This window comes from Sapajus apella, unplaced genomic scaffold, assembly GCF_009761245.1.
Source record: "Sapajus apella isolate SASKATOON/1434 unplaced genomic scaffold, GSC_monkey_1.0 scaffold119, whole genome shotgun sequence".
NCBI lineage: Eukaryota > Metazoa > Chordata > Mammalia > Primates > Cebidae > Sapajus > Sapajus apella.
Genome location: NW_022437059.1, coordinates 4,213,911 through 4,232,978, shown reverse-complemented (window position 1 = coordinate 4,232,978; position 19,068 = coordinate 4,213,911). Strand labels below are relative to the sequence as shown.

Below are 19,068 nucleotides of genomic sequence, written 5' to 3'. Positions count from 1 at the left end.
CAAGTAATCAGACAGGGGAAATAAGGTCATCAAAATTGGTAAAACAGAAGTCCACTGTCACTGCTCACCAATGGTATGATTGTAGAAGGTATTAAACTCTACTCATCCAAAGAACTCCTAGATGTGATAAATGAATTCAGTAAAGTTTCAGGACACAAAATCAATATACACAAACCAATAGCACTGCTATACACCAATGGTAACCAAGTTGAGAATCAAATCAAGAATTCCACGCTTTTTACCATAGCTACAAAAAAATTAAAATACTTAGAAATATACCTAACCAAGGAGGTGAAAGATCCCTACAAGGAAAAGTAAAAACACTGCTGAAAGAAATCATAAACGATACTAACAAATGGAAATACATCCCATGCTCATGAATGGGTAGAATCAATGCTGTGAAAATGACCATACTGCCAAAAACCATCTACAAATTCAATGCAGTTCCCATGAAAATACCATCATCATTCTTCACAGAACAATCTGTTAGAGATTGTATTAGAGAATACAATCCTAAAATCAATATGGAACTAAAAAACAGCCTGCATAGCCAAAGCAATACTAAGCAAAAATAACAAATCTGGAGGCATCATATTACCTGACTTTAAACTATACTACAAGGTTATAGTCAGCAAAACAGCATGGTAATGGTGTAAAAATGGGCAATAGACCAATGAAGCAGAACAGAGAACCCAGAAATAAAGCCAAATACTTACAAAAACCTGATAATTGACAAACAAAAACGTGAAGTGGGAAAAGGACATCCTATGCAACAAATGGTGCTGGGATAACTGGCAAGCCATATGTAGAAGAATGAAACTGAATTCTCATCTCTCACCTTATACAAAAATCAAGTAAAGATGGATCAAAGACCCAAAAATGGATCAAAGACCTAAATCTAAGACCTGAAGCCATAAAAATTCTAGACGATAACATCACAAAAGCCCTTCTAGACGTTGGCTTAAGCAAAGACTTCATGACCATGAACCCAAAAGCAAATGCAATAAAAAGAAATAAACAGGACTTAATTAAATTAAAAACCTTCTTCACAGCAAAATAAATAATTAGCAGAGCAAACAGACAACCCACAGACTGGGAGAAAATCTTCAAAAACTATGCATCTGACAAAGGACTAATATCACACCTCAAGGAATCTACAAGAAACTCAAACAAATCAGCAATAATAAAAATAATCTTATCCAAAAGTGGGCTAAGGACATGAATAGATAATTCTCAAAAGAAGATATACAAATGGCTAACAAATATGAAAAAATGCTCAACATCACTAGTAATCAGAGAAATGCAAATCAAGATGACAATGCGATACCACCTTACACCTTCAAGAATGGTCAAAATTAATAAATGAAAAAATAATAGATGTTAGTGTAGATGTGGTGAAAAGGAAACACTTTTACACTGCTGATGGGAATGTAAACTAGTACAACCACTATGTAAAACAGTATGGATGTTCCTTAAATAACTAAAAGTAGATCTACCATTTAATCTAGCAATCCCACTACTAGGTATCTACTCGGAGGAAAAGAAATCATATGAAAGACACTTGCACACCCATGTTCATAGAAGCACAATTCACAGTTGCAAAAATATGGAACCCACCCAAATGCCCATCAGTCTATGAGTGGATAAAGAAAATGTGGTATATATAGACCATGGAAAGAGGAAGAGAGAAAGAAAGAAGGGAGGGAAGGAAGGAAGGGAGGGAAAAAAAATACAGCCTCAAACACTTAAATAAATGGTAAGAATCATAGTTTTCTGTAACTAACCCCCTCCTCAATGTAGACATCCTTTTCAAGTGGAGGCACTTCAGCTTGAGTGACATTCCTGGCCTGGCCTCTCCCTCACACTTCATTTACTCCACCTCAGTGGGGAGAAGTGCATGAACTGTCTTGTGAGTTCGGGAAGATAACTGAGCAACCTCCATGCAGCCCCTTCTCAGCTGTCTTTCTTGAAACCAGCCTGTCTATAGGGGTCACATATTCTTGTCTGCTCATACCTGTTCACAATGGCAGACTCTACTCACATTGGGAGGGCTTGCCCACTTGTGGCCTCTTCCTTCTTCTCCTTCTCCTACATCCCCCACCTCCTCCTGATGGTAATAATAGTGATAGTCAACATTTATTATGTGCTTTCTAAGTGCCAAGTGTGGTCCTGAGTGTGAATCATTCATTGACTTACCTAAAGCCACGTTTGCCAACCAGCTTTATCAATAATAGAGCTGACACTTTTTCTCCATCTGTATGAATCTTCTGTCTATTTCAAAACTGATTCCAAATCAGGAGTAGAGGAAGTATCATTTGTTGCTCCCTCCCTGAAGACCCAACATCTTCTCTGGCCAAATTCCCTTGCCAAACATCCTCCATGTCTTCCTGAACTTCTCTCTCACAACAGTTTCTCAGGTTCCATTGTTAGAGAGGTCCAGGTGGCAAGCTGTTGTACATTAAAATCCTTCCTCTTGGAATTTGCCTCCTTTCTCCTCGTGGTTTTCTCTGAATAACCTAATTCCTCTTCTGCATAATAATTTTTTAAATATCTGAAAATAACTGTCATTTCTATGCAACCTGTGATCACTAAAGGAAACCAAAAAACATTTTACTCCCAAATGTGCTTTTTTGACTTATTTCAAGATGGCTGTTCAGATGACCTGAAGATGAGAATAGCCCTGCAAAGCTGCTTTTTGTGGAGGAGATTTGCATCTGTAGAAAAAACCTGCATTGGTGAAATAAACAGCCAGGCTTTCTTTGCCCCATCCTGTCTAGATCTAGGAAGGATAGGGTCCTGGGAGCGAGAGACTGAAAGTCTGACACCTTCGAGGGGCTGATGGAAACATTCTTTCTGAGAGCTATGTTGTCCAAAAGACCATCAGGATGGATAAATATAGTAAGAAGGAGAGCATTATTAGTGATATTGGTTTGCAAACCCGGAAGAGATAGTCTCCAATACGTGCCTAAGCTGGTGTTTCTTCAAAGAGAAGAAAGACAGTTGGGTATTATGTGACACAGGGTCCATATAGTTTTTTTTTTTCCTATCTCTTATAATATTCAATTCACTTTTCTTCCCCACACCCTCCTTTTTATTTTTTTTGAGACAAGGTCTCACTTTGTTGCCCAGGCTGGAGTGAAATGGCATGATCATGGGTCATTGCAGCCTTGACCTCCCAGGTTAAAGCAATCTTCCCACCTCAGTCTCCCTAGTAGCTAGAATTACAGACACATGTCACCATGCCCAGCTGATTTTTGTACCTTTTGTAGAAACAGGGTTTTGCCATGTTGCCCAGGCTGGTCTTGAACTTCTGGGCTGTAATAATCTGCCTCCTTAGCCTTCCAAAGTGCTAAGATTACAGGAGTGAACCACTGCATCTGGCCTCGTTTCTCAATAAATTCAAAATCTCTGTTGAAATTCTCTACAAAGAATTTTCACCTATCGTGTATATCTTTTCACCTATTGTGTATATTTATTCCACTGTTGTCTTCAAAACATTAATTACAGCTATTTAAACATCCTTGCATCCTAATCTAATATTTATAGGTCTGTTTCTAATGTCTTTTTTTCTCTTGATTATCAATCATATTTTTGTCTGCCTGGTATTTTTTTAAATTTAATGCTGTGCCTTATATATAAAAGAACCAGATATGCTTAAAATTATACTTTCTTCCACCAGACAGTGTTTTCCCTTCTTTCTGTTAGGCAGATATAAGAAGCTGATCACCTTGTGGCAGTCAGGGACCCAGCTTCATTGGCCTGGATTTCAATTTATGGAAAGCTTAATCTGCCTCTGCTTCACCCTATTCCTTGAAGGTGGTGGCCCTCCTGGGCCTTTGATTAAGACACTATCAGGCATCCATCTCCTCCAATCTGAAAGACAATAGGAGAGCTAGCCCTTCTTTTCAGAGTTTCTCGGCCCAGACCCTCAGCCTCCCATGCTATATAGCTTCAAAATTTGGCAAATCAACTAAGGGAGAAATCACTATGATTGGTCTCTTTCACGGTATGCAGGACTGTGAAAGATTTAATTCTGCTTTTAGAAGATGTCTGTCTAGATCACCAGACTCCGACGCACTCCTAGAACCTAGCATATGTCCTGTGGGAAAATCAGACGTGTTAGGGACCTCCTCAAGTTTTAGTCCATTTGTGCTGCTATAACAGAAGACTTGAGACTGGGTAATTTATAAAGAATAGAAACTTATTTTCTCACAGTTCTGGAGCCTGGGAAATTAAAACTCAGGGTGCTGGCATCTTTTGAGGGCCTACTTACTACATCTTCACATAGCAGAAGATAGAAGGGCCATAAAGTGTCTTCACATGGCAGAAAAGCAGAGGAGAGTGAACCTATTCCCACAAACCCTTTTTATAATGCCGATTATCCACTCATAAGTGTAGAGCCGTCATGACTGAAACACTTCCCATTAGAACCCACCTCCCAACACTGTTGGATTGGGGATTACATTTTCACCACACAAATTTTGAGGGACACGTTCAGACCATAACAGCTTCCAAATTTTCCCTCTACACTTACACATTCAAGAAAATGTTTCCTGTTCTTCCTTCCTCAGCCTAGACTAAGCTCAACATTTAGCTCAGGTCTAGAATCAGCAAATTTCCCTCCAACTCCCCCTCAAAGTAGAAAATGGTTGATGATGTCAGGTCACCTCAGAAAGGTTCTGCCTCTCTGGAATTTGGGCTAATGGTATCCCATTGCTTCCTCTTTAAAGGCTCTCTGATGACTTTGAAAACAAAATTTTTGTAATTCCTCTGGCCTTTTTGTTATTATTACACTTTAAGTTCTGGGATACATGTGCAGAACGTGCAGGTTTGTCACATAGGTATATGTGTGCCATATCCTGAAGTTTCTAATCAGCTTAAGGAGATTTTGGGCTGAGATGATGAGGTTTTCTAAATATACAATCATGTCATCTGGAAACAGAGATAATTTGATTTCCTCTCTTCCTCTTTGAATACTCTTTATTTCTTTCTCTTGCCTAATTGCCCTGGTCAGAACCTCCACTACTGTGTTGAATAGAAATGGTGAGAGAGGGCATCCTTGTCTTGTGCTGGTTTTCAAAGGGAATGCTTCCAGTTTTTGCCCATTCAGTATGATACTGGCTGTGAGTTTGTCATAAATAGCTTGTATTATTTTGAGATATGTTCCATCAATACCTAGTTTCAGTGAGATGGAAAATTAACAAGGATATTTAGGACTTGAACTCAGCTCTGGGACAAGCAGACCTAATAGACATATGCAGAACTCTCCACTCCAAATCGACAGAATATACATTCTTCTCAGTACCACATTGCACTTACCCTAAAATTGACTATGTAATTGGAAGTAAAATACTCCTCAGCAAATGCAAAAGAATTAACATAATAACAGTCTGTCAGTCCACAGTGCAATCAAATTAGAACTCAGGATTAAGTAACTCACTCAAAACCACACATCTGCATGGAAACTGAACAACATGCTCCTGCATGGCTACTGGGCAAATGACAAAATTAAGTCAGAAATAAATAGGTTTTTTGAAACCAGTGAGAACAAAGACACGACTTACCAGAATCTCTGGGGCACAGCTAAAGCAGTGTTTAGAGGGAAATTTACAGCACTCTAGGTGTGCTATAAATGCCCTCAGAAGAAAGCAGGAAAGATCTAAAAATCAACACCCTAACATCACAATTAAAATAACTAGAGAAGGAAGAGCAAACAAATTCAAAAGCTAGCAGAAGACAAGAAATAGCTAAAATCAGAGAGAACTGAAGAAGATAGACATAAAAAACCCTTCAAAAAATTAATGAATCCAGGAGCTGTTTTTTGAAAAAATTAACAAAATAGACCACTAGCCAGTATAATAAAAAAGAGAAGAATCAAATAGATGCAATAAAAAATTATAAAAAGCTATCACCACTGATCTCATAGAAATACAAACTACTCTCAGAAAATACTGCAAACACCTCTACACAAATAAACTAGATAATCTAGAAGAAATGGATAAATTCCTGGACACATACACCCTCCCAAGGCTAAACCAGTTAGAAATTGAATCCCTGAATAGACAAATAACAAGTTCTGAAATTGACGCAGTGATTAATAACATACCAACCAAAGGAAAAAAAAAAAAACAAAAAAAACCCAGGCAGGCCCAGACAGATTCACAGGCAAATTCTACCAGAGGTACAAAGAGTAGCTAGCACCATTCCTCCTGAAACAATTCCAGATAATAGAAAAAGAGGGACTCCTCCCTAACTCATTTCACAAGGCCAGCATGATCCTGATACCAAACCTGGCAGAGACACAACAACAAAACAAAATTTCAGGCCAATATCCCTGATGAACATCGATGCAAAAATCCTCAATAAAATACTGGCAAACCGAATCCAGCACATCAAAAACTTGTCCACCACAATCAAGTAGGCTTCATCCCTGGGATGCCAGGTTGGTTCAACATATGCAAATCAAAAACATAATCCATAACATAAACAGAACCAATGACTAAAACCACATGATTATCTCAACAGATGCAGAAAAGGCCTTTGATAAAATTCAACATTGCTTCATGCTAAAAACTCTTAATAAACAAGGAAACAATTTTATTTACAATATCATTTAAAAAATACATAGGAGTAAATTTAACTGAGGAAGTGAAGGATCTGTGTACTGCAAACTATAAAACATTGATGAAAAAATTGAAGATGACACAAATAAAATTGAAAGCCATCCCATGTTCATGGATTAAAAGAATTAATATTGTTAAAATGCCCATGCTACTCAAATCTACAGATTCAATGCTATCCCTATCAAAAATCCAATGTGATCTTCACAGAAATAGAAAAAACAATCTTAAATTCATATGGAACCACAAAAGACCCTGAACAGCCAAAGAGATCTTAACAAGAACAAAACTGAAAGCATTACACTACAGAATTTCAAAATATATTTCAAAGTTATGGTAGTCAAATCACTTGATACATAAAAACAGACACATCAACCCATGGAATAGGAGAGAGAGCCCAGAAATAAACGGGGCTCACACATCTATGTGATTTTGATTTTTGACAAATGTGCCAATAATGCAAAATGGGAAAAGGACAGTGTCTTCAATAAACGGTGTTGGGAAACTGAATATCTACTTACAGAAAATGAAAATGAACCCGTATCTCACCTCTTATACAAGAATCAACTCAAAACGGATTAAAGACTTAGATGTAAGACCTGGAACTGTAAAACCACCAGAAGAAAACAGAGGCAATTCTCCTTAATATTGGTGTGGGCAGTGATTTCTTAGAAATGATCCCAAAAGAATAGGCAACAAAAGCAAAAATAGATAAATGGGATTGCATCAAACTAAAAAGCTTCTGTACAGCAAAGGAAACAATGGAGTGAAGAGAAAAACCACAGATTGGGAGAATATACTTTCAACATGCATTGGATAAGGGGTTAAAATCCAAAATATACAAGAAACTCAAACTACTCAATAAAAAGAAAACAAACCTATTAAAAATGGGCAAATGACTTGAATAGAAATTGCTTTAAAAAAGACATACAAACGGTCAACAGATACATGAAAAACTGCACAACCTCTCTAATCATAAGAGAAACTGCAAGTTAAAAACACAATGAGGTATCACCACATATCTGTTAGATTGGCTATTGCCAGGAAGGTTAAAGATAAGTGTTGACAAGGATGTAGAAAAAGGAAATATGTATATACTATTGGTGGTATTGTACATTTTTACAGCCATTTTAGAAGACAGTATGAAGGTTCTTCAAAAAAAAAAAATAGAAAATTAACACATGATTCAGCAATCCCACTACTGGGCACATACTCAAAGGAACTGAAATCAGTATATCAAAGATAAGTCTGCACTCCCAACTTAAGTGTCTGGCAATGCACGAATAGATTTTTTTTTTTTTTTTTTTTTTTTTTTGAGATAGAGTCTCACACTGTCGCCGGAGCTTGAGTGCAATGGCACAATCTTGGCTCGCTGCAACCTCTGCCTAACAAATTCAAGCAATTCTCCTGCCTCAGCCTTCTGAGTAGCTGGGATTACACCATGCTCAGCTAATTTTTTTGTATTTTTAGTACAGACAGGGTTCCACCATGCTGGCCAGGCTGGTCTCAAACTCCTGACCTTGTGATCCGCCCACGTCGGCCTCCCAAAGTGCTGGGATAACAGTGTGAGCCGCTGCACCCGGCCTAGATTTTAAAAATGTGGTGCATATACACAATAGAATACTATTCCACCCTAAAAAAAAACAAATCTGTCATTTGCAACAACACGGATGAACCTAGAGGACATTAATGTTAAGTGATATAAGCCAGGCAGAGAGAGACTAATACCGTATGATCTTGCTTATACGTGGAATCTGAAAAAGATGAATTCATAGAAGTAGAGAGTAGAATAGTGGTTACCAGAGTCTAGGGATTGTGGGGGTGGATGGGGAAAAGGGAGATGTTGGTCAATGGGAACAAAGTTTTAGTTAGAAGGAATAAATTCTGGTGCTGTATTACACAGCACAGTGACTATAATAATCTCGTATTGTTATATGATTATTTCAAAATAGCTAAAACAGAGGATTTTAAATGTTCTCATCACAAAGAAATGATAAATATTTGAGGTGATAAATATGCTAATTAGTCTGAATCGATAACTCCACAATGTATTATATATGTATTAAAACGCCACATTGCAGTTTACAATATATATGTTTGTCATTAAAAATAAAATGAAACTTAAAAAAATATATAAAGGAGACCCCAGAAAGCTAGCTCTTCTATTCTACCATGTGAAGACACAGAGAGGTATCTTCTTTGAGGAAGGCAGTCACACCAGACACTTAATCTGCTGACACCTTGATCTTGGACTTCCCAACCTCTAGAACTGTGAGAAGTAAACGTTTATTGTTTACAAGCCACTCAATTTATAGTATTTTGTTATAGCAGTCCAAACAGACTAAAACACAGAACATCTTCCATTTAGCAGAATTTACTCTGAGCTTACCAAGTACCCCAGCACTTGTAGAGAAGTTAGTTTCTCAATTTAAAATATTGAGTCTGTAAAGGGCCATTTAAAGGCACCAATGCATTTGTCCAGCAAATGCATTCTCTCCCTAAGCCCTGGCTGTAGGCTGCACCACTGCCTCTGCAACTGTGACCTCGGCTCCAGCCGCCATGCTTCCACGCACACCAGGTGCCAGCCAGCGAGTCCGCGGGAGGGTGAGGCGCTCTGCAGGACAAGTGGAGAATCTGCTATTTCCCCACGGAATGGTGATTGCCATTAAATATCATAAAATGCAAATTTGAAGAAGCTCACAAGGCAATTTTATAAGATAATTAAAGTAATAAGATCAAAGTTAGTTAAAAAGTACATTTTTAGAAAAATAGTCCATGACCTGGTATGAGAGACAGATACAGCTAAAAAACTGCAGCTCTGTGTCTGTGTCCCAGAAATAATTATTCTGTTTATGTTATTGATGCTGGCCAGATGACCAATAACATAAACATAGTTTAATATATAAGTAGTAATACATAAAATTTTGATTTTTATCTCAATAAACATAAATATATTTTAGAAATAATTTTATTTTTAAAATGTTTTTAACAAAACTGTTTTACTGGTTTACCAATATAATAAAAATAGATTTTCACCCCATATATTAATATTTCAAAAAAATCAAACAACATTAATCAGTTAAGTGCTTCTTTATCCCAAACATCTCCTGGTTTGGATAATAAATTGTATGTTTACTCTAGGCCAGGCGCAGTGCCTCATGCCTGTAATCCCAGCACTTTGGGAGGTCAAGGTAGGTGGATACCTGAGGTCAGGAGTTTGAGACCAGCCTGGCCAACATGGCGAAACCCCATCTCTACTAAAAATACAAAAATCAGCTGGGTGTCATGGCTCACGCCTGTAGTCTCAGCTACTGAGGAGGCTGAGGCAGGAGAATCACATGAACCCAGGAGGTGGAGGTTGCAGTGAGCCAAGATCTCACCATTGCACTCCAATCTGGGTGACAGAGCAAGACCGTGTCTCAGAAAAAGAAAAATTTCGTATGTTTCCTCTAGAAAGAGGAGAATAAAGAACTAACCAGCAGAGTTCTATAGAGATCACTGATAAACTTGGCAGGAGGAGCGTTAGTGGACTCAGGAGCTGTATTGGAGAAGGCTGAAAATGAAGCAAAGTAAGGAGGAGGAGAGATGACAATACATTTATTTTTTAATATGTTTTGCTTTTAATAAGAGCAAAGAAAATGAGATGGTATATAGTGGAAGCAGTGAGGTCAGGAGATATTATTTTTGCAACTAGGTTATAAGGTATCTATGTGTGTTTGTGTTACTGCCCAGTAATGAGGCAGAAATTGATGACACAGGGTGGAGGGAAAGGGATAGAGCCCAAATAACTACTGACTTTTCATTCAAAGCAACCATAGCATCCTCTGGAAGACACGTTAGTTTTTCTCTTCCTTATTCTGCTTAATTCCCATATTATTTGATCTATATTTGTGTTTTTTATAAGCATAAATAGTAACTAAAATAGAATAATTAATTCTGGTACATAGCAGTATTAGTTTTCCAGCTATATCTCTCTCTATACAAGACCACTGGGATTATTGAGAATGTCTTTTTAAACTAACATGAATCTTATCAACTTGCTTATCTTCTCTTCAAATCAGTTTCGAAAAAATAGGAAAGAGAAAGAGGAACTGAGAGGAGGAAGAAGAAAGGGAGAAAAGTTTTTATTTAAAAGCAGAACCTTTCTCTGTGCTTTGAAGACATGGATTAGATGCTAATAATTGTCTCTGAGCAAATAACCTAAGAAATGTGTGTGCACATATGTGTTTGTGTGTGTGTGTGTGTAGGGGACTTGCTGTTCTTTTCATTGTTTCCCCTAATTAACTTGAGAAAATGCTAGTAAGCACTGGCTGACATTTCATGATCTTTCTGACCAACAGTTAAACACAGGCTTCTTTGTTTTTCATTACCCCAGAATAGATTTTCCTATGCCGATAAAGAAAAAGTGATTAGGTACTTCAATTCAGCTTGCATGTTGAAAATATCAAAATTGTCGCAAAATTTAGCCCTTCTCTTTCTGATATTTATCATGTTAGGTTATGCACATGCTGCTGCTGATAGGGTTTTTGAGTCAGCTAGAAAAGCACAATTTATTAGACAGACAACTCTAAGTTCATGACCCTATACATTAGATAGCTGAGAAGACTGTATAAGAATGAAAAATTTTGGCCAAGCACAGTGGCTCATGCCTGTAATCCCAACACTTTAGGAGGTTGAGGCAGGCAGATCACCTGAGGTCAGGAGTTCAAGCCTGTCCAACATGGCGAAACCCCATCTCTACTAACAATGCAAAAATTAGCCAGACATGGAAGTGTGCACCTGTAATCCCAGTTACTCCGGAGGCTGAGGCAGGAGAATCACTTGAACCAGGAGGCGGAGGTTGCAGTGAGCCGAGATCACACCAGTGCACCCCAGCCTGGACCACAGAGCGAGACTGTGCTTGTTTTGGGACATTCAAGATTCAACTACACAATGAGAAATTCCCACAATAACATTTATGTCAAAAGTCCATCTAGTCTTGGTTTGAACTGTCCGTTCTGGGATGACTACAATTGTTAGGGGGAATATATTCATGTCGAACCACTGTACTTTCCTGGAGCAACAATTACGGTTTACTATGGTTTAAACACCAGCCTCTTCATTTTTCATGACCATGTCCTTGGAGACACTTTGACACCAAACACCAGCATTTCAAATACCTGGCCATAATTGTCACACTAATCCACCTGATCCCTTAATCACAGCCCCATCACTAGATTTCCTCTTTTCCCGGCCAATCAATCCCAATTCTTTCACTGTTTCTCATATGGAGGTGTTGAACACACCCCTAGGAGCAAACCTAGCACTCCATAAGTGATCATTTTTGTCTGTCTTATTGTTTGGTGCCTGATCTTTTACCATCTGTTGCCCTCTGGTGGACAGTTTTCCAGATCATTAATGTTCAAATGGCGTATAATTCAACTGTTAGTCATAATACTATTAAGAACTAACATTTATGAAAAGTGTATAATGTGCCAAGCACTTTGCTAAGTGTTTTCAGACATTCTTATTTAATCCCCCAAACAAACTTAAGGCGCCATTATGGCAATTCTTATTTTATGGATGTGAAAAACAAGACAGAATGGTTAAGAAACCTGATTAGGGTGGCGCAGCTGAGGAGCGGGGGCAGTGATCCTTTACCTTTTCTCCCAAGCCTTCATTTACTTGCATCACGGTGCCATCTTAGAACTTTACTTTGGTTCTCACGTAAATTGTGGTTTCCTCCTTTCACTTTCTTTGTGACAGTTTTTTTTTTTGTTGTTTTGTTTTTTAATGTTCTAATAAAACTTTACGTTCATGGGCTGGACGTGGTGGCTCACGTCTGTGATCTCCGCACTTTAGGAGTCCGAGGCGGGCAGATCACCTGAGGTCAGGAGTTCCAGACCAGCCTGGCCAACATAGTAAAACCCCATCTCTACTAAAAATACAAAAATTAGCCAGGCGTGATGGCACACGCCTGTAATTCCAGCTACTCGGGAGGCTGAAGCAGGAGAATCATTTGAGTCAGGAGTCGGAGGTTGCAGTGAGCTGAGATCACGACACTGAACTCCAGCGTGGGCTACAGAGTGAGATTCGGTCTCAAAAACAAATAAACAAAACTTTACATTCATAAACAGGAACAGGCAGGATGTATTTTGATTACTCTTGTATTAATTAGTTTAAATTTGTTTTGTCATTTAATTATCCTAAATAACCTTTGCATAAGAAATCAGACCTGGTGCAGTGGCTCATGACTGTAATCCCAGCACTTTGGGAAGCCGAGGCATGTGGATCACCTGAGGTCAGGAGTTCAAGACTAGCCTGGCCAACATGGGGAAACTCCATTTCTACTAAAAATACAAACATTAGTTGGGCATGGTGAGTGGACACCTGTAATCTCAGCTACTCAGGAGGCTGAGACAGGAGAATTGCTTGAACCCAGGACGCAGAGATTGCATCGAGCCGAGATCACGCCATTACACTCCAGCCTGGGCGACAGGAGTGAAACTCCGTCTCAAAAAAAAAAAAGAAAAAGAAATCAGAGGTTATTCAGCCTGACCACCTGACATTATTACTAGTATTCTACTCAGTAAGTAGCAAAACTGGAATTGAAACTCGAGTTTTCTTTTTTAAAAGGTCTAATTAACTTTTTAACTGACAAATAAGAATTGTACATATTCATGGGGTACATAGTGATGTCTTGATATATGTAATGTATAGTGATCAGATCCTAGTAGTTAGCTTATTCATCCAGACGGTTTTATTGTAAAGCTCAAAGCTATGGTCACAGAGATACATGTTTTTGGAGACTTCTTATGCTATTTGATTGTTTTACATTGCTTACTCAGAGCCTAACCTTTGCTTGACACTATAAAAATTGCATGTACTTGCACACGTATGTTTATGGTAGCACTGTTCACAATAGCAAAGACTTGGAACCAACCCAAATGTCCATCAATGATAGACTGGATAAAGAAAATGTGGCACATTTACACCATGGAATACTATGCAGCCATTAAATAGGATGAGTTTATGTCCTTTGCAGGAACATGGATGAAGCTGGAAACCATCATTCTCAGCAAACTAACACAAGAACAGAAATCCAAATACTGCATGTTCTCACTTATAAGTGGAAGCTGAACAATGAGAACACATGAACACAGGGAGGAGAACGTCACACACTGGGGCCTGTCAGGGGGTTGGGAGCTAGGGAAGGGATAGCATTAGGAGAAATACCTAATGTAGATGATGGGTTGATGGGTGCAGCAAACCACCATGGCACGTGTATACCTATGTAACAAACCTGCACGTTCTGCACATGTATCCCAGAACTTAAAGTATAATTTTAAAAAGCAGAATAAAAAGTTGCATGTACTTTTTCAATTCCCTTTTAATTATTTGCATAATTGAAAATGTTTTCACACTTCTCTCTTATTGAAGCTGTTCCTTGTTTGGCTTTCATGATATCACCTCTCCTGGTGTTTTTCCTATTGCTTTAACAATTCTTTCTTTCTTCTCTTTTCTTTCAGTTATAGTTGTTTTCCATAGAGTTTTATCCTTATGTTTTATTTTTTAATCTACACTTTCTCTAGTATAGAGAATTTTTCAACATGGAATTAAAGATGATTATGAATCAGGTACAACTGGAGGCTGTGAAGAGACTTGGAAATAAAAGCATATTACCAAAATTTAAAACTCAAGCAAATAGCTGAAAGTTATAGACATAGCTGAGAACCCATTCCGTAGGGTGTCTATAAGGAACTCTATCATAATGTAAAGCAAGAAGACAAAGAGAAAATTAGGAAATATTAATTCAGCAATATGGAGGATAGCTTTAAATAGTTAGGAGGAATTTTAGGAAGAGGAAGTAGAAAGGCCCAAAAGGAATCCACAAAGAAACAAAAAAAAAATTTCCTTTGCTAAAGCAACATTTGAACCATCAGCTTGAAAATACAAGAGATTCCAGGCAAAAATACATCATGCAAACACACCAGGACACGTCCTGGAAAAATCTTAAACTTCTATGATAAAGGGAAAATCTTAAGTGTTTCCAGATGGAAAAGTTAAAGAACAAGAATTAAACTGGTATTTGTTTTCTTGTTCCTAAATGCTGAAACCAATTTAGAACTTCCATTTGGTTCCTTTATGGGTTTTTATTTCTGTCCAGAAATACGAATCTCTCCAGTCTTGGACTTCAAAGTTTATGAAAAAATAAAATTTAAAAAGGAAAATTAAAAATGTAAACTTTATTTTTTAATAGATGCTCCATCAAGTTCAAGACACTTTTGTAAATGGTGATACTAGCCATTTAGAGCATCCCTAAAGACCTGAGTCTCCTGAGGACTTAACCATGTTAAGATAGTATTTATTACATTACCAACTAAACAAAAATGGGTGTCCTTTAAAGATTTTTTTAAGATCAGGAGACAAAAAGAAGTCAGAAGAAGCCAAATCAGAACTGTAAAGTGGATCCTAATGATTTCCCATTGAAAAATGAGCAGGAGCATTGTTGTAGAGAAAGACTCTAGTGAAGCTTTTCTGCTAAAGCTTTATCTAACGTTTTCAAAATACTTTTATAATAAGCAAATGCTATTGTTCTTTGGGGCTTTAGAAAGTCAACAAACAAAATGCCATGAGCCTCCGATAAAATTGTTGCAATGACTTTTGCTCTTGACTGGTTCACTTTCACTTTGACTGGACCACTTCCACCTCTTGGCGGCCATTGCTTTGATTGTGCTTTTTCTTCAGGATCATATTGATAAAGACATGTTACATCTCCTGTTACAAACCTTTGAAAAAATGCTCCGACAAAGCATTTTCAAAGTGGGATCATCCTGCTTGTTTAAAATTTCCATTGAAGTCTTTGCTCTTGTCTTCAGCTGACCTGGGAGCAATCACTTTGGCACTCAGTGAGTGGTAAGTTTGCCTAACTTTAATTTTTCCGTCAGAATTATGTAAGCTTAACCAATTGAGATGTCTACAGTGTTGGTCATTGTTTCTGCTGCTTAATCATTAGTCCTCTACAATTAGGGCATGAACAAGATGAATTTTTCCCTCACAAACTGATGTGGATGGTCAGCTGCTGGCTTCATCTTCAACATTGTGTTGTCCCTTCTTAAAATGAGTTACCCATTTGTAAACTGCTGACTTCTTTGGGGCATTGTCCTCATGAACTTTTCATAAAGCATCAGTGATTTCACCATTCTTCCACCCAAGCTTCACGACAAATTTGATGTTTGTTCTTACTTCAGTTTTGGCGTAATTCATGTTGCTGTAATAGGGGCTCTCTTCAAACTGATTTCTTATCCTAGTACCTCAAACTAGATTCCATTCAGACATATTATAACAAGTTAGTACGAGCTTATTTTGGTGCAAAACAAAAAAAAACTTTAAAAATTCATGCATAGTTTTTTCACTATATGCATTTTCCATGAACTTTTTGAAGACCCACTTCATGTTTATAACAGGTGTTTTAAAGACTTTGCTATTTGCAGCAAGTGGGTCATCTGTAACCTGCTTCTATTGATTTTTTTCCTCATTATGAATCAAAATTTCTTGCTTCTTAACAATTCTCAGTTATTAAGTATAAAAGGATAGTAGATAGTCAAGTGTAATTTTTTTTTTAATTTTGCTTTGCCTTGTTATATCCCTGGAAGGTAAGCCCTTTCCTCTGTCTGGCAGTTTGAGTGAGTAGCTTATCATTAATAGTTCCCATAGAATTAAATTGATCTGGGGCAAGGTCACAGTTTTAATTAGATTGAGTTCACCTGTAATTAGCCCAACCCTCAACCTCTCTCACCAAAACTACCTTTTTAAAATTTAAAATTTATTTATTTTTATTTTTATTTTTTCCTTTTTTTTTCCTTCCACAAATCATGTTGAACACAATTGCCTTTTAAATCTTATCAATGTTTGATGTAGGAAGGGGTGGGGCTGCAGTTTTAGTGTTTTGGGTTTACTTTAAAATTAAAATCTCAGAATCCAACTCTTATGAACTATGTGGTACCATACAATTTGTCTCTGCTTTGAAATCCCTTCTTTGTGCCACTTTCTCAGCAAAATTCTTTGTTGTACAAAGCAATTTATTTTTGCATTGGGGACTCTTCCAAATTCCAGTCTGTCCTGCCAGCCCATCTTTCATGCAAATTTTATTCAATTTGTCCTTTTTCTACAACATCTTTGTTAATGGCAGGCCGTCTCTTCTCTTGAGCTGTATCATAGACTAGATTCCTGCTCCAGATCTGGGAGAAGGCTCTCTGCTTACCTACAAAGAGCTCATTTCTAGATGGAATTCAGTCCATCAAAGGTTTCTTATATGCACTATAAAAAGGTAGAATTTTTATTTTGTCCATGGTTTTCTTATTGTTTCCATGGAATGAAAGGAGCTTTGTATCCTTTTCTATCATCATCAAGAGAAGGAAGTCTCAAAAGCCAACATCTTCTTGATACTCATTAGTTATCAGGTAGCCTAAGGTTAAAACACAAAGACACTGATTCAGACTTAACAGGAGATAAGACCATGAACAAGACACCAATGTAGGATTTCTAAAGACATAGACATAAGACCAGTCAAGCGTGAACCTCACAAGAAGGAGAAACATTTCTACAGGGAAGGAACAGGAAAGAAAGAGGATACAAAATCAAGTTTTTAGCTCTTGGCAACCTCATGTTCTTTTTCCTTTCTTCCTTCTATGTGCAACTAATATGTGACAGGTGTATATTTTTGCACATGTAGTAATTACATATTGCAGGAAGATTTACTCACTAAAAAATTGAAAGTACTATGGTTTAATCTTGAGAAATAAAATATAATTAATTTTGGAGGTCGCCGCACAGAGCTGGAGCAGGAGACACGGCCGAGAGAAGGGAGGAGGAGGAGGTGAAGGAGGAGGAGGAGGAGGGGAAGAGGGAGGGGGAGGGAGAGGGGGAGGGGGAGGGGAGGGGTGGAGGAGGAGGAGGAGGAGGAGGAGGAGGAGGAGGAAGAGGAGGCGGCAGACCGGTGACATCGGTGACATCGTCAGTATTTAAACAGACCACATCATGCATGAATACAAGCTAGTGATCCTTGGTTCAGGAGGCGTTGGGAAGTCTGCTCTGACGGTTCAGTTTGTTCAGGGAATTTTTCTTGGAAATTATGACCTAACCATAGAAGACTCCTACAGAAAGTTAAGTTGAAATCGATTGCCAACAGCGTACGCTCGAAATCCTGGATACTGCAGAAACAGAGCAATTTACAGCAATGAAGGATTTGTATATGAAGAATGGCCAGGGTTTTGCACTAGCATATTCTATTACAGCTCAGCCCACGTTTAACAACTTACAGGACCTGAGGGAACAGATTTTACGTGTTAAGGACGCAGAAAATGTTCCAATGATTTTGGTTGGCAATAAATGTGACCTGGAAGATGAGTGAGTAGTTGGCAAAGAACAGGGCCAGAATTTAGCAAGACAGTGGTGTAACTGTGCCTTTTTAGAATCTTCTGCAAAGTCAAAGATCAGTGTTAATGAGATATTTTACGACCTGGTCAGACAGATAAATAGAAAAACACCAGTGGAAAAGAAGAATCCTAAAAAGAAATCATGTCTGCTGCTCTAAGCCCACAGTAGCAGCAGCTTTGAGCCAGATTACAGGAATGAAGAACTGTTGCCTAATTGGAAAGTGCCGGCATTCCAGACTTCAGAAAATAAATCTGAAGAGGCTTCTCCTGTTTTATATATTATGTGAAGAATTTAGATCTCATATTGGTTTGCACAAGTTTCCTGGAGAAAAAAATTGCTCTGTGAATATTTCTTGGAAAATAAGACAATAGTATTCCTCCTTTGCAATAGCAGTTATAACAGATGTGAAAATATACTTTAATATGATTATACAAAAGATCATGGATGCATTTCAAATGTTAGATATTGCTGCTATAATCAAATGATTTTACATTGACTTTTTATCATGATTCCTCCCTATCAAGCACTAAAAAGTTGAACCATTATACATTATATCTGTGATGATAATATGAAATGTCCCCTCAAACTCATCCCAGCAGATAATTTTTTGAGTCATTGACTTCATTTTATATTAAAAAAAATTATGGAATATCATCTGTTGTTATATTCTAATTAAAATTGTACATAATGCTTTGGAAAAATGGGTCTTTTATGGGGAAAAAACTGGGATAACTGATTTCTATGGTTTTCAAAGCTATAATATATAATATACTAAACCAATAAAAAATAATTTTGGAAATTCCATTATTTTTGATACTTCTTTGGTCCCAAATAACTGTCCAGTTCACCGTGTCTACACAAAGACACTCAACTACAATTACTCTTGAACAACATGGGTTCAAACTGTGCATGCCCACTTACATGTAGATTTCTGAGAATAAATGCACTGAAAAACTTTTGGAGATTTTTGACAATTTGATAAAACCAGCAGATGAACTTCATAGCCTAGAAGTATTTTTAAAACTATGAA

The 19,068-nt window shown here is 37.6% G+C and overlaps 1 pseudogene; it reads left to right on the top strand.

Annotated features, from left to right (window-relative positions):
• The first annotated feature begins 17,599 nt into the window (after positions 1-17,599).
• On the top strand, positions 17,600-18,437 carry LOC116538517 (annotated as a pseudogene).
• Positions 18,438-19,068: the final 631 nt, after the last annotated feature.